Here is an 11,148-nt window from a genome sequence, read left to right as displayed (position 1 = left end):
TTGCCACGGGCTGGCCCATCTCGTGTTGCTCTCACAAACAATATGACTGGAGATTAGGCTCCAATGTATGAATTGAGCTGCCTCACATTTTGCTGATGGGCTGAGATGGGCAGAATGACTTTACTGTGTACTCACAAGTGACCAGTCATAAGCCAGGTGTAAGGGTGTATTAGGCATGGAAACAGTGATAATGGAGAACTGCTATGAAGTGTTAGATATGTGATAATGTGTGCATTTGTGCAAGGGTGTATGTGTGTCCTGTGAAGGCACAATAGTGAGCGGTCAAATAATTCAGTTCTCCTGTGGGGGGTAGCATCAGGCCAGTCAGAAATAGGTCACTTTGGTTGTTTCATCTGAGCAAAAAAAGAAAAGAAAAACAGACACAGGACAAAAGATTGTAACAAAAAGCCACACATCTGCGCATCAAAGCCTCAGAGCTTTTCATTTACTCCTGAAGAAGGGTGTAGCTTCTTTCTACATAGAGGGTATCACTGAATGCGGCTCCAACCCACAGCAGACAGCAGGCAGTGCTAAAGGGGACTGCAGGGGACAGGCAGTAGAATTAACTGCAATCAGTTTAATCAGCCAAATAAAACATAATGTCTGATTATTTTATGGGAACAGATATGTAGCGTGGATCTCGTCCATGCTGACAACAGACTGTTTGTAAACAAGACCAGTCTGGTTGATCACAGATTCTTTAACAGTCAGTCACACCTCTAACTGGATGTTAACCACTCAGTGCCAGTTACAATAGCAGGCATATAAAAAACAATATGGGTGGCAGTAATCAAACGCCCACTTTCATAATGAAACTTCACAAGGCCCTGAAAACATTATGCCGTCATATAACATTCATTTGAATGCAAAGATATACAGTAGTATCAAAATAAATGATGCAGTATAAACGTGGCCTATGGGCAGCAATTAAAATGTGAGATGTTTTCAGACAGTGCCTGACTGAAGGCCCTTTCTGAGCAGTGCTGGAAGAGATGCTTCATGTACTTTGTCAACCGGCATTAGGCGACCACTTTATGTACAGCAGGGGTCTTCAACAGGGGGTCCGGGACCCCTAGGGGGTCCTCAGAGTTACTACAGGGGGTACTCCAAATATTCAAATCCTTTTATATTAACAACTTGAACCCTAGTGTCCATATTGTGAGAACTGTAGCCAAAAATAGCAGATATACAAGCTCACAACAGTTGTGAGGTTGTAGATCGGCTATTTTCGGCAAAGAGGTTTGGTGTAGAGGGGGAAAAGAGCAGGCTAAGTACAGAGTAAAAGGTCAAGTTTATTAGGTAATGATGGCTCAAGTGGTTAAATATCTGAAAACACAAATTGACATGAATCAAAAATACACTGATGATTGTGCTGTCAAACGATGAAACTATATGGAATGTATGAAAAGGTTGTGGGGGTCCCTGCCTCTCTCAACTAAGGGGTCCTTGGCCCGAAAACGCTGAAGACCCCTGATGTACAGTATACATACAACATGCACACGTTGTATGCATACAGTATGCACACGTATAATCAACACTGCTGCTCGCTTTATTTCATCCATCACCATCACCGACCATTTTGGCCCACTCACACCTGGCTGTTATTTACGCGTGAACGGCGTGACCTGGCTCACTACAGCGGTACAGCCAAATCCCGCTCTTGGCTGTTCTCCCTTGCCCTGGAGCTGAACCCCGCGGTGGGTAGTCCCCTTCCACTCCTCCACCCTCCTGAGTGTAGCGTTGGGATTTGCTGGCTAATCTCTCTCGGCTTAACACAGAGCCAACCGAACATAGGCAGCGAGAACTCGCTCCCTTTCTCCCCCTCTGTATCTGACACCGCATCTGTCTCATGAAACTAGAGTAACACACACACACACACACACATGAGCGTGCACTCATGCACGCACACGCACACACACACACGCACACATTCGCCCGTTCAGAGTAGCTTACATAAGCCCCTGGATCATGAAGACATGAAAACCTCCTCTAAAGCATGCCCATGGTGCGGCGGGCGCGCCCCACCTGGATTCACTCCAGTAACCTCAACACTCCCCTCTGCCCCCTGGCAGGGCATCCCGAGAACACGGTACAAAGCTGTTCGTCTTTGCGAGTCAAATCTTGGGAAATACACAAACTCCATCAGTGACCTAGAAAGGACATCAGACACACTACCTGTTAGGAAAGCCGCTGGGACCACCCCCACCCCACCCTCCCCCACCCACCCACCTCCAAGGAACATCTGAAGGAAAAGACATCACGTGACGCCGGGGATGCGCCATCATGACGCTCATGGGTGACAAAACGCACACCGGAAGTTCAATGAAATACATGCATGTGAATGGAGCCGGCTGGACCAGCTCATGAACAAATACTATTTATGAACGATTGAGACCTTTGTCATATAATCGGTTCAGGTGATAAAAAAGAAGACATATCACAGGTTGTTTTATAATCATTTGCTTTTCAGTGTGCACAGTACACAATTTATAGAGGCATCTAAACAGCGGCAGGTATCGTTTCTGTCTCGGAGGTATCGCGAGATTTGCTTTTCAGACAGGAAATGGTGTACAGTCTCGCGATACTAGCTAGTTCAGAAACGTACTTTGTGCTCTTTGGATACCTCTATAAAATGATACAGTGCACACATAGAAAAGCAACACAGCAGAAAACAATGCGTGACATGTTTTATTTAATTTACCTGAGTGGAGTATTTTATAAAGGTCTCTATCTTTCAGAAATAGTGTTTGTTCTTATGCTGTCCAGCTGGCCCTCATAGACTCCAATGTTATTTCACCGAACTTCTGGCGTGAGTTCGCCACCTAGTGCGACGAATCTGCCGTCCGGAATTGCGGGGTAAAGAAAATGACGTCAGAGTGTCCTTCCTTTCATTAGCTTCCTTGCCCACCTCTCCATCCCTCCAGTCTTTACCAATCCTCCCAACCTTACAGCAATACTGTACGTCCCATTGTGAGGCCACCCCATCTCTCTGCGGCCATTTGAAGAGGGGTCGCCTGGATGAAGCATTATGAAGAACTCATGTTGCTGTGGGACGGGACAGAGTGGCAACAGCCTTATTGTTGACCAATCTGGTGCCATGATGGGACACTTGGACACTTGGCCTTAGGGACTTTTAAAGAGAAAACGCTAGCCCGCTCAGCGAAAAATAGTAACAGAACCGACCGTCTGAAATATATATATAAATATATATATAAAAAGCTAAAGAGTCCTCGCTCGGACCCGAATAAAGTTGTATTTAAATGTGAGGTTTGTCTGTTTTATCTTTTTGTTCCGCAATGTTTCATTTGTTTCATGTGTCATGTGGATGGTATCGTGTACGAATGATATGATGGCAATTATTGTGGTTTTCGACATTAAAAAAAACTAAACAAAAGCAACAACAAAAAATCAATAAAGTACACATAGTACTTATCACTACAGTTGTGGAGAAAGAGACTCCAGTTGTATATCTTGTTTTGCTTGGCAGACTCATATTATGTAGGTAGAATGTGCAAACAATGCTGAAGTCTTTATTTTGTCTTATTTGCATGCCTATGTTAATGCGCCAACGGCAACGAAAACATGTGACAAAAAAGTCTGTGCTAAGGGCCCTTCCAGGTACACGCAGAGAGACAGAGAAACATAGGAATAAGGACAAATAGAAAGGAAAGCAGAGATAGAGAAACAAGGGGTTTAGGGAGAATGGGGAAGGAAATGGTTTAACTGGAATGATGCATGAACACAACTCCTCCCCCTAATTAACTTCCTATTTACCCCCTCTTTTTCACTTATTCTATCCCCCCCATCTTTCTCTAATTCTCTCTCCCTTTCTTCTTTCTTTCTTTCTTTCTTTCTTTTTCTTCCTTTCTTCCTTCTCGCCCTTAATTTTCCGACATAATTGACATTAAATTCGTTCTGCTCCTTAATTAAATCCCAGACAATTGTTAACGAGGGGGGCGAGTTCAAACATTCAGCTCGCTACATCCCTTTTAAACAAGATCGATTAAGGCATGGCTGGCGGCACAGCCAGGCACAGCCAGGCCCACGATCCCCCCCACCCCCACCTCCCCTGCCTGCCTGCCAACGCCCCCTTGTTCCTATAAAAGCGCCCGGCTGCCTCGGGATAACCTTGCCGGAGATGATGAAAGGGAGAGCGAATAAGTCAACATCAAGATAGAATAATGGAAATCTAATTTGGAAGAAGGCAGGGATCACTATGAAACATGGAATCTATAGAGAGCAATATACTGGCTCACACACGCATGCACGCCACCAACAGTCTCTTCTCCCTCTGTCTTATGACTAATTTATCGTCGTTGTCGGGTGGAAACCTTGTATGTCCAAAACCGTTTGTTTTGTATTTAGCATTTTTAAAATGATTTAAACTAGTGAAAACAGCTGATCTACAAGCACACAACGCCTCGCGGTGCGAGGCGTTGTGTGCTTGTAGATCGGCTGTTTTCACAACTTTTGTGCGATGGCCTTGTATGATGAAGCAGTGCTTTACTTTGCGTTGCAGATGTTGTGAACTTTACAGATCGGTTGCAGGGGTCATCATCGCCATGTTGGCTTGTGGTGGACATTTTTGTCAAAATTGTGGGTATGCGCATGCATACAGTGAATGGCAAATCGAGTGGAAACGTGAGTGGCAAAGTGAGTTTAACGTCGTTTAACATCGTTTAATGCAATCAGAAAGGACTTTTCTGTTTGGATGTATGGGCTGTCAAGGCCAGAAAGTAGTTTTTTCCCACTCAGTAGGTGCATAACTTCCGGGTATGATGATGATGTCACACGCATAGTCGCATACCCTCTAATACATTTCTGCCACAGACATACAAAATGTGTGGACAATAATATTACCAGAAAAACATAAAGAGATAGCACTGAATGACCATAACAGGTCTGTAACTCTGAGAGTGTACAAATGGAACCAAATGGAACGGGCCAATTTGGTTGCATTTGTACACTCTCAGAGTTATGGTGGTCCTTGCAAATGAAAAATGAAACCACGATTTTACAAACACACATGCACAACGATGAGAGGCCCATGGGAGAAAGGGACAAAAGGTTTAGAATGTGTACAACAGTCTGGTGGGGAAAGAAAATGAACTATCTTTTTTGCGGAGGCTTTGGTTTCTCTGGGCTGGGAAAACAATTCTGCAGCGTGAGCGTGGTGTCCAGGAGGAATGGGGCGTTCCGCCATGAGAAATGAGAAATGGGAACCCGGCCCGTAGTCAATTGAGAAAATAACTAGCGATGGCATCAGGAGGCGGAAAGACAGTGTGCAAAAAGCTAAAAGTGATGAATAGGCGCTGGGGAAAAAATAACCTTGAGGTATGAGGTATGTCTGCAGAACTACACAAAATGTGAGTGAGGAGATGAATTAAGAAACCTACACACTGTACAGTAAGCAACCAATCCTACTGTCAATACCCATCATAATTTCAACATAATCATGTGCATTCAACATAATATGAATGCACATGAACCCTAGCATCACTATGCTGTGGCAAACTTTCAGCAACAGCAGCATATCAACAAGTGTTGAGAGCTTGCAGATTTGCTATTTTCGACAAAGAGATGAGGTGTTGAGGGGAAAAAAGGAGCAGACCTATAATAAAAAATCTGAGGGATCCTAGTTAACTAATTATAGGGTTTAAGTGGTAAATGGTGTCTTTGCACTGTCCATAATGTCCACCCAAACATCTTTGCAAACAAAAATCATCAGCATGATGAAGAACCAATCTACCGGAAATGATCTCTGCATGGTTTAGGGGCGCTGTGACCATACGCCTTATAGATCCTGATTATGCTTTTGTTACCCGGATACCAACCTCATATACGGACTGCAATTTAATACCATACCTTGGCTGCAGCTGCGCTCATTGAATTCAAATATGTTTGATGTTCTTTGATATTCTGGATTGTGTGCCTACCGGCGGTCATGGTGACGCACTTGACACGGGTATAAGTGTGTCGATGGCAAATGCAAATGCATCGCTGCGCATACAGTACATGCACACACAGTGCACACATTTTAAGTGGTTTCATGGTCCAGCATTGTAATGGTCTCTCTGGCGCCACAACACCAATCATGCAGATGGAGCACAGCGTGTAGGAGGACTGGCTGGGCCGGCAGGTGTGAAGTAGGGATGGGACGATAATCGATATTATCGTTTATCGTGATAAAAAAACACTCACGATAATCGTATTGTGGAGATTTCATTCATTGCGATATCGTCCTCCGTCATAGACTGGGATCAAGTCACCTTTTGTTTGCCAAGCTGCATATCCGGTACCACTTAAACCCTCTAGAATTGGTAAAAGGTACTTATAATATACGTACCTGATACAGTCTTTTTTTCACTCTCTATCAAATGTCTTTGCCAAAAAATAGCCGATCTACAAGCTCAAAAACGTGTCGTGTTTCGACGCGTTGTGAGCTTGTAGATCAGCAATTTTTTTGGCAAATGTTCCACCCCAGGATAATGGTTTTTGATTATCGCGATAATATCGTAAATCGTGATTTCTTTTGTCACAATAATCGTGACATGAATTTTTTTGTATCGTCCCATCCCTAGTGTAAAGTCATATTCTGTGCGGCAGAGCACCAGGGGCCCAGTGAGGGGCCTCCTATCAGACAAGGACAAACACAGGATCAGTTCCTCAAAAGCTCTCCGTAATCATAACCTCATAATGGAGCACTAAACCCCGTCCTGGATTCACTATATTTATGCACATATTATTGGATACTCAGACAGGACAGCAGGGCAGGAAGGACACGGCAAGTGAAAATTACAGTGTAGAATGGCGGTGGTTACGGTAGAGGTATGCGGTAAAATTGTTATCAGTGGTGGAAAAAGTACTCACATTTTGTACTTAAGTAAAAGTATCAATACTGCAATGTAGATGTGCTCCGTTACAAGTAAAAGTCCGGAATTCAAAATGTACTGGAGTAAAAGTATGAAAGCATTGGCATCAAAATGTACTTAAAGTACCAAAAGTAAAAGTACAAAATGTTTGAAAATAGCAGATCTACAAGCTCAGAACACGTTGCATCGCGACGCGTTGTGAGCTTGTAGATCGGCTATTTTCAAATAGCCTAGGTATAAAATAGGGCTAAAGTGGTTTATGTATGTTTTAAAATATTACAATTTATATCTGCAAAGTAACAGGTAACTAAGGTTTTCAAATAATTGTAGTGAAGTAAAAGTACAACATTTGGATCCGAGATGTAGTGGAGTACAAGTAAAAGTATTGGAAATTGGAAATTATTCAAGTAAAGTACAAATAACTCAAAAGTGTACTTAAGTACAGTACTAAATCTACTTAGTTACTTTACACCACAGATTGTTATTGGGAGTGTTAATTTTTGGGTCCTCGTGGGTAACCTTTCAGTTCACACTCTCAGAAGTTAAATTAGCTGTGTTACTGTGGAGCTGTAGTTGTGACAGCTTTCTGGACAGGATGGAGAAAAGGCCCTTGGGCTACAACAGCGGAGGGATGAAAGAATACATGAACAAACTAATTAGACGATGTCACAATTTCAGAAACATGTCGTGAAACACACAGCTAGATCAGGTTAGAGTGCCCAGTTAATTGGAAATCGGGGGGTAAGAGGGGCGTTAAGACGTGTAAAGCGTTTTCGGTGGTAACAATAACATGGCAAACACAATTTCGATAACTACAGCTCCTGATGGAGTTGCATTTGAAATGCAGGGCAGACAGCAGCAACAGTCTCTGCGGCTGAGGGCAGGGACGTCACAAGGGGGGGGAAGTGGGACTGAGTTGCTAGGGCCTGAGTTACTAATTATTTTATACTTTAGCTATTGAAAAATAGCAGATATACAAGCTCACAGCAGCTTGCAGATCTGCTATTTTTGAATAGTCGTGAAAATGTGTGCAAATCTTTGAATATACAGTATGTATTTTTTAAGCGAACATTTGTAACTCAAATTTTGCCTCTGGGGGGTCCCTGGAACTAAATATTTTGAGACGGTGGCCAAATACATATCATTTTGGGGGTCCTTCACGTGAAAAGGTTTGAGCACCACTGACATAGAAACATATGTTTTTCAAAAAACGTTGATTTAGAAGACATTTATAGAATCGGTTCAAAGATATTCAAAGACAAATTTTCACGATTTTTCAAAAATAGCAGATCTACAAGCTCGCAGCGCGGCACTTGGTGCCGTGCTGTGAGCTTGTATATCTGCTATTGAATGAATACTTGAACCCAGGGCCCAGAATTTGGAGCGACACCCCTGGCTGAGGGGACTGCATCACACTATATGACACAGTATTAGCTGGAGGCCATGATGAAGGCTTTAGGGCTATGATCTCTGTATTAGCGCACAAAGAGGACATTTCCACTTAACTAAAGGAAGCGCTGTGGAGGAGAGGTGATTTAAATTCAGTGACAGGGCTTTAAATACCAGCCGGGGATCACAGTTGTGCCCTTTGGCAAAGTAATTATTCACTCCCTTAGAAGACAATCAGGTGTGTGTGCCTGTGTGCTTGCGTGTGTGTGTGTGTGTGTGTGTGTGTGTGTGTGTGTGTGTGTGTGTGTGTGTGTGTGTGTGTGTGTGTGAGAGAGGGACAGGGAGACAGCTGAGGAAGGTGCGAAGCAGTTTCTCCTCTTTTTCTTCATGTAACTGAGAGTTAATTCTCGAGAGCAAAGAAAGAGTGCTTTATGGGCTTATATGTGATAAATGAGACGGAGAGAGAAAGAGAGCAGAAGAGAAGACGGGTAAAGGAGAGAGCGAGACAGACAGACAGACAGACAGACAGACAGACAGACAGACAGAATAGTCAAGACATACAATAAGATCTGGTAAAGGTTAGCTTTCTGCCCCACCATCACTGTCTCTTTCTCTCTGTCTCTCTTGCTCCCGTCCCCCACCCCCCACCCACAATAACCTTCAACCAAACAAGGCTTGACATGGTCTCGAGGGGAAGAGCTCTCCTGCAGAGTCCAGACAGAGGCTCAGCCCTGGGGTTGATGGGACGAGACTCTCATTGGCAATATGTCCTTCAGGGGGAGAAAAAAATACAGAAAAAGTGCAGAGTGATGGATTCTGGCCCTGGTTCTTCCCTTCCACACGCTGTCTCATCACACACCTTCACTGACTTCCTTCCTTCCTCTCTCCCTCCCTCCCTCCCTCCCTCCCTCCCTCCCGGTGAGGCTCAACGCCTGGCTTTCTCTGCTGGCTTGTTTCTGCTGACACTATGGTCCTCGGTATTACAGGGGTTGCTGCTTCTCAAGTTGCTGGTGGCTGATGCTTCTCCATATCTTGAGGGGTTGATCACGGCCCCTTCCCCCCCTCCTCCTCCTCCTCCTACCTCCCCTCGTCAGGCTCGCCGTGAGACTGTTTGGCTGGGATTCATTATCGGCACCCCTGAATGGGTTTCATCAGGAACCCGGCGATGTGCGGACTCAGCTGCAGACAATGTGCAACACCCTTCACAACGCCGCAATCAATCTTCATTTGCTTCTTCTTTTTCCACTCGCTCCGCCCACTCTTTGCTCTGTTTTCCCTCTTTTTGCGCCTCCTGGCATGGGGGGGCGGTGTGTGTTTGTGTGTGTACAGTACTGTGTGTGTGTGTGTGTGTGTCATTGTTGATTTTGTCGACTAAAACTATGACGAAAAATGTTTGACGACTGTGTTTTTTTCACTGACAAGAACAAAATAAAAACAAAATAAATAGTAAGCCATGATGACTAAAACTAAGACTAAATATATTTACAATTTCGTCAACAAAACTAGACTAAAACGTTGGGGAGGGACTAGTGCTGAAGAGAGTAATTTTATGTGTAAAATCAGCCATTACAATGTCATCAAGGCCTGCCAAAATACATTTTAGTTGACTAAATCAACTGTAGATTTAGTCGCCTAAAATCTTGCTGTCAAAAACAACACTGGTGTGTGTGTATGTATGTGTGTGTGTGTGTGTGTGTGTGTGTGTGTGTGTGTGTGTGTGTGTGTGTGTGTGTGTGTGTGTGTGTGTGTGTGTGTGTGTGTGTGTGTGTGTGCACAGAGAGGTGTTGGGAGAGGTGGGGGGCCCGGGATGTTACGCTGAGATGTCTTGAGTGAGAGAATCCCTTTCTTTGCTCAATTTCCACCTTATGACAGATTATCAAATAGTTTTTTGTTTTTCTTTTTGAGTCGAGGGTCCTGCTGGGCCCAAAGATACTGCAAAAGTAAAACTGGCCTCAGGCGATGGAGAAACAGCGTTATTACAGCACTGCGTCCCCCTGCGGGCACACATTACCAGTGATAGACCCACGAATGCAATGTGCAATAACAACACTCCATTTAGATAGCATTCACATCTGCTCTATGGATGAGATCCAGATTTATCAGAAGAAATTAGTGCATTCCCCTTAAAGGTAAAGAGGAGAAAGTTTGGCCATGTTCCCTGTGTAATATGCCTGAATAAAAAAGGCTTGCTGAAAAGACTCCATCCTCTGCTCCTTTATTTCTAGTGAATGAATTGAATTTGAAGGCTTGGACCATCGTGTTTACAACCTATAGTGAAAGGGAGAAAGCCATTGCAGGGCAGAGAGATCGTTGCAGGAAAGTAATTGGAAATCTTGAGTTTAATGTGACGTCTCAATGACAACGTATCCTCAATAGGTCACAGTATGACTCTTTGAGACCAGGTAATCAGCACATTTGTCATCTACCTCATTATACACGACTTTAAATTAACAGCCTGCAAGTCAAAACTCTATTTACAACTGGAAGCCTAGGAAAGAAACCAGGGGTTTTGTCACTGTCTCTACTCTGAGGGTGAGAGCTATAATATGCTGACACCAAGCTCATTTTAATGATAGATATCTCTATTCAGCAAATATTTTCCTGCTCATTACCTGTGGAATATCTTAAGCTTTGCGGCCTCAAGCTGTGCATAGCCCAGCTTTAGACTGGATAACAACTCAGACAACTCCAAACCAAATCAGCATAATATTCCTCAAATTATCAGAATTGCTTATGACTTCACAATGTGCACCTAAACATGTCTGCACCATTCTGTCCCCGGACTCCAAAATGACCCTCTAACGCCAGCTTGCTGTGTCAGTCCTGACATAAGCTCAAAAAAATATTCCAATTGGGAATAATAGGGACACTTAATTAAGCCCTATTT

The sequence above is a fragment of the Nannobrachium achirus genome (genome assembly GCF_963921795.1).
Source record: "Nannobrachium achirus genome assembly, chromosome: 4".
NCBI lineage: Eukaryota > Metazoa > Chordata > Actinopteri > Myctophiformes > Myctophidae > Nannobrachium > Nannobrachium achirus.
This window is presented reverse-complemented; position numbering follows the sequence as displayed.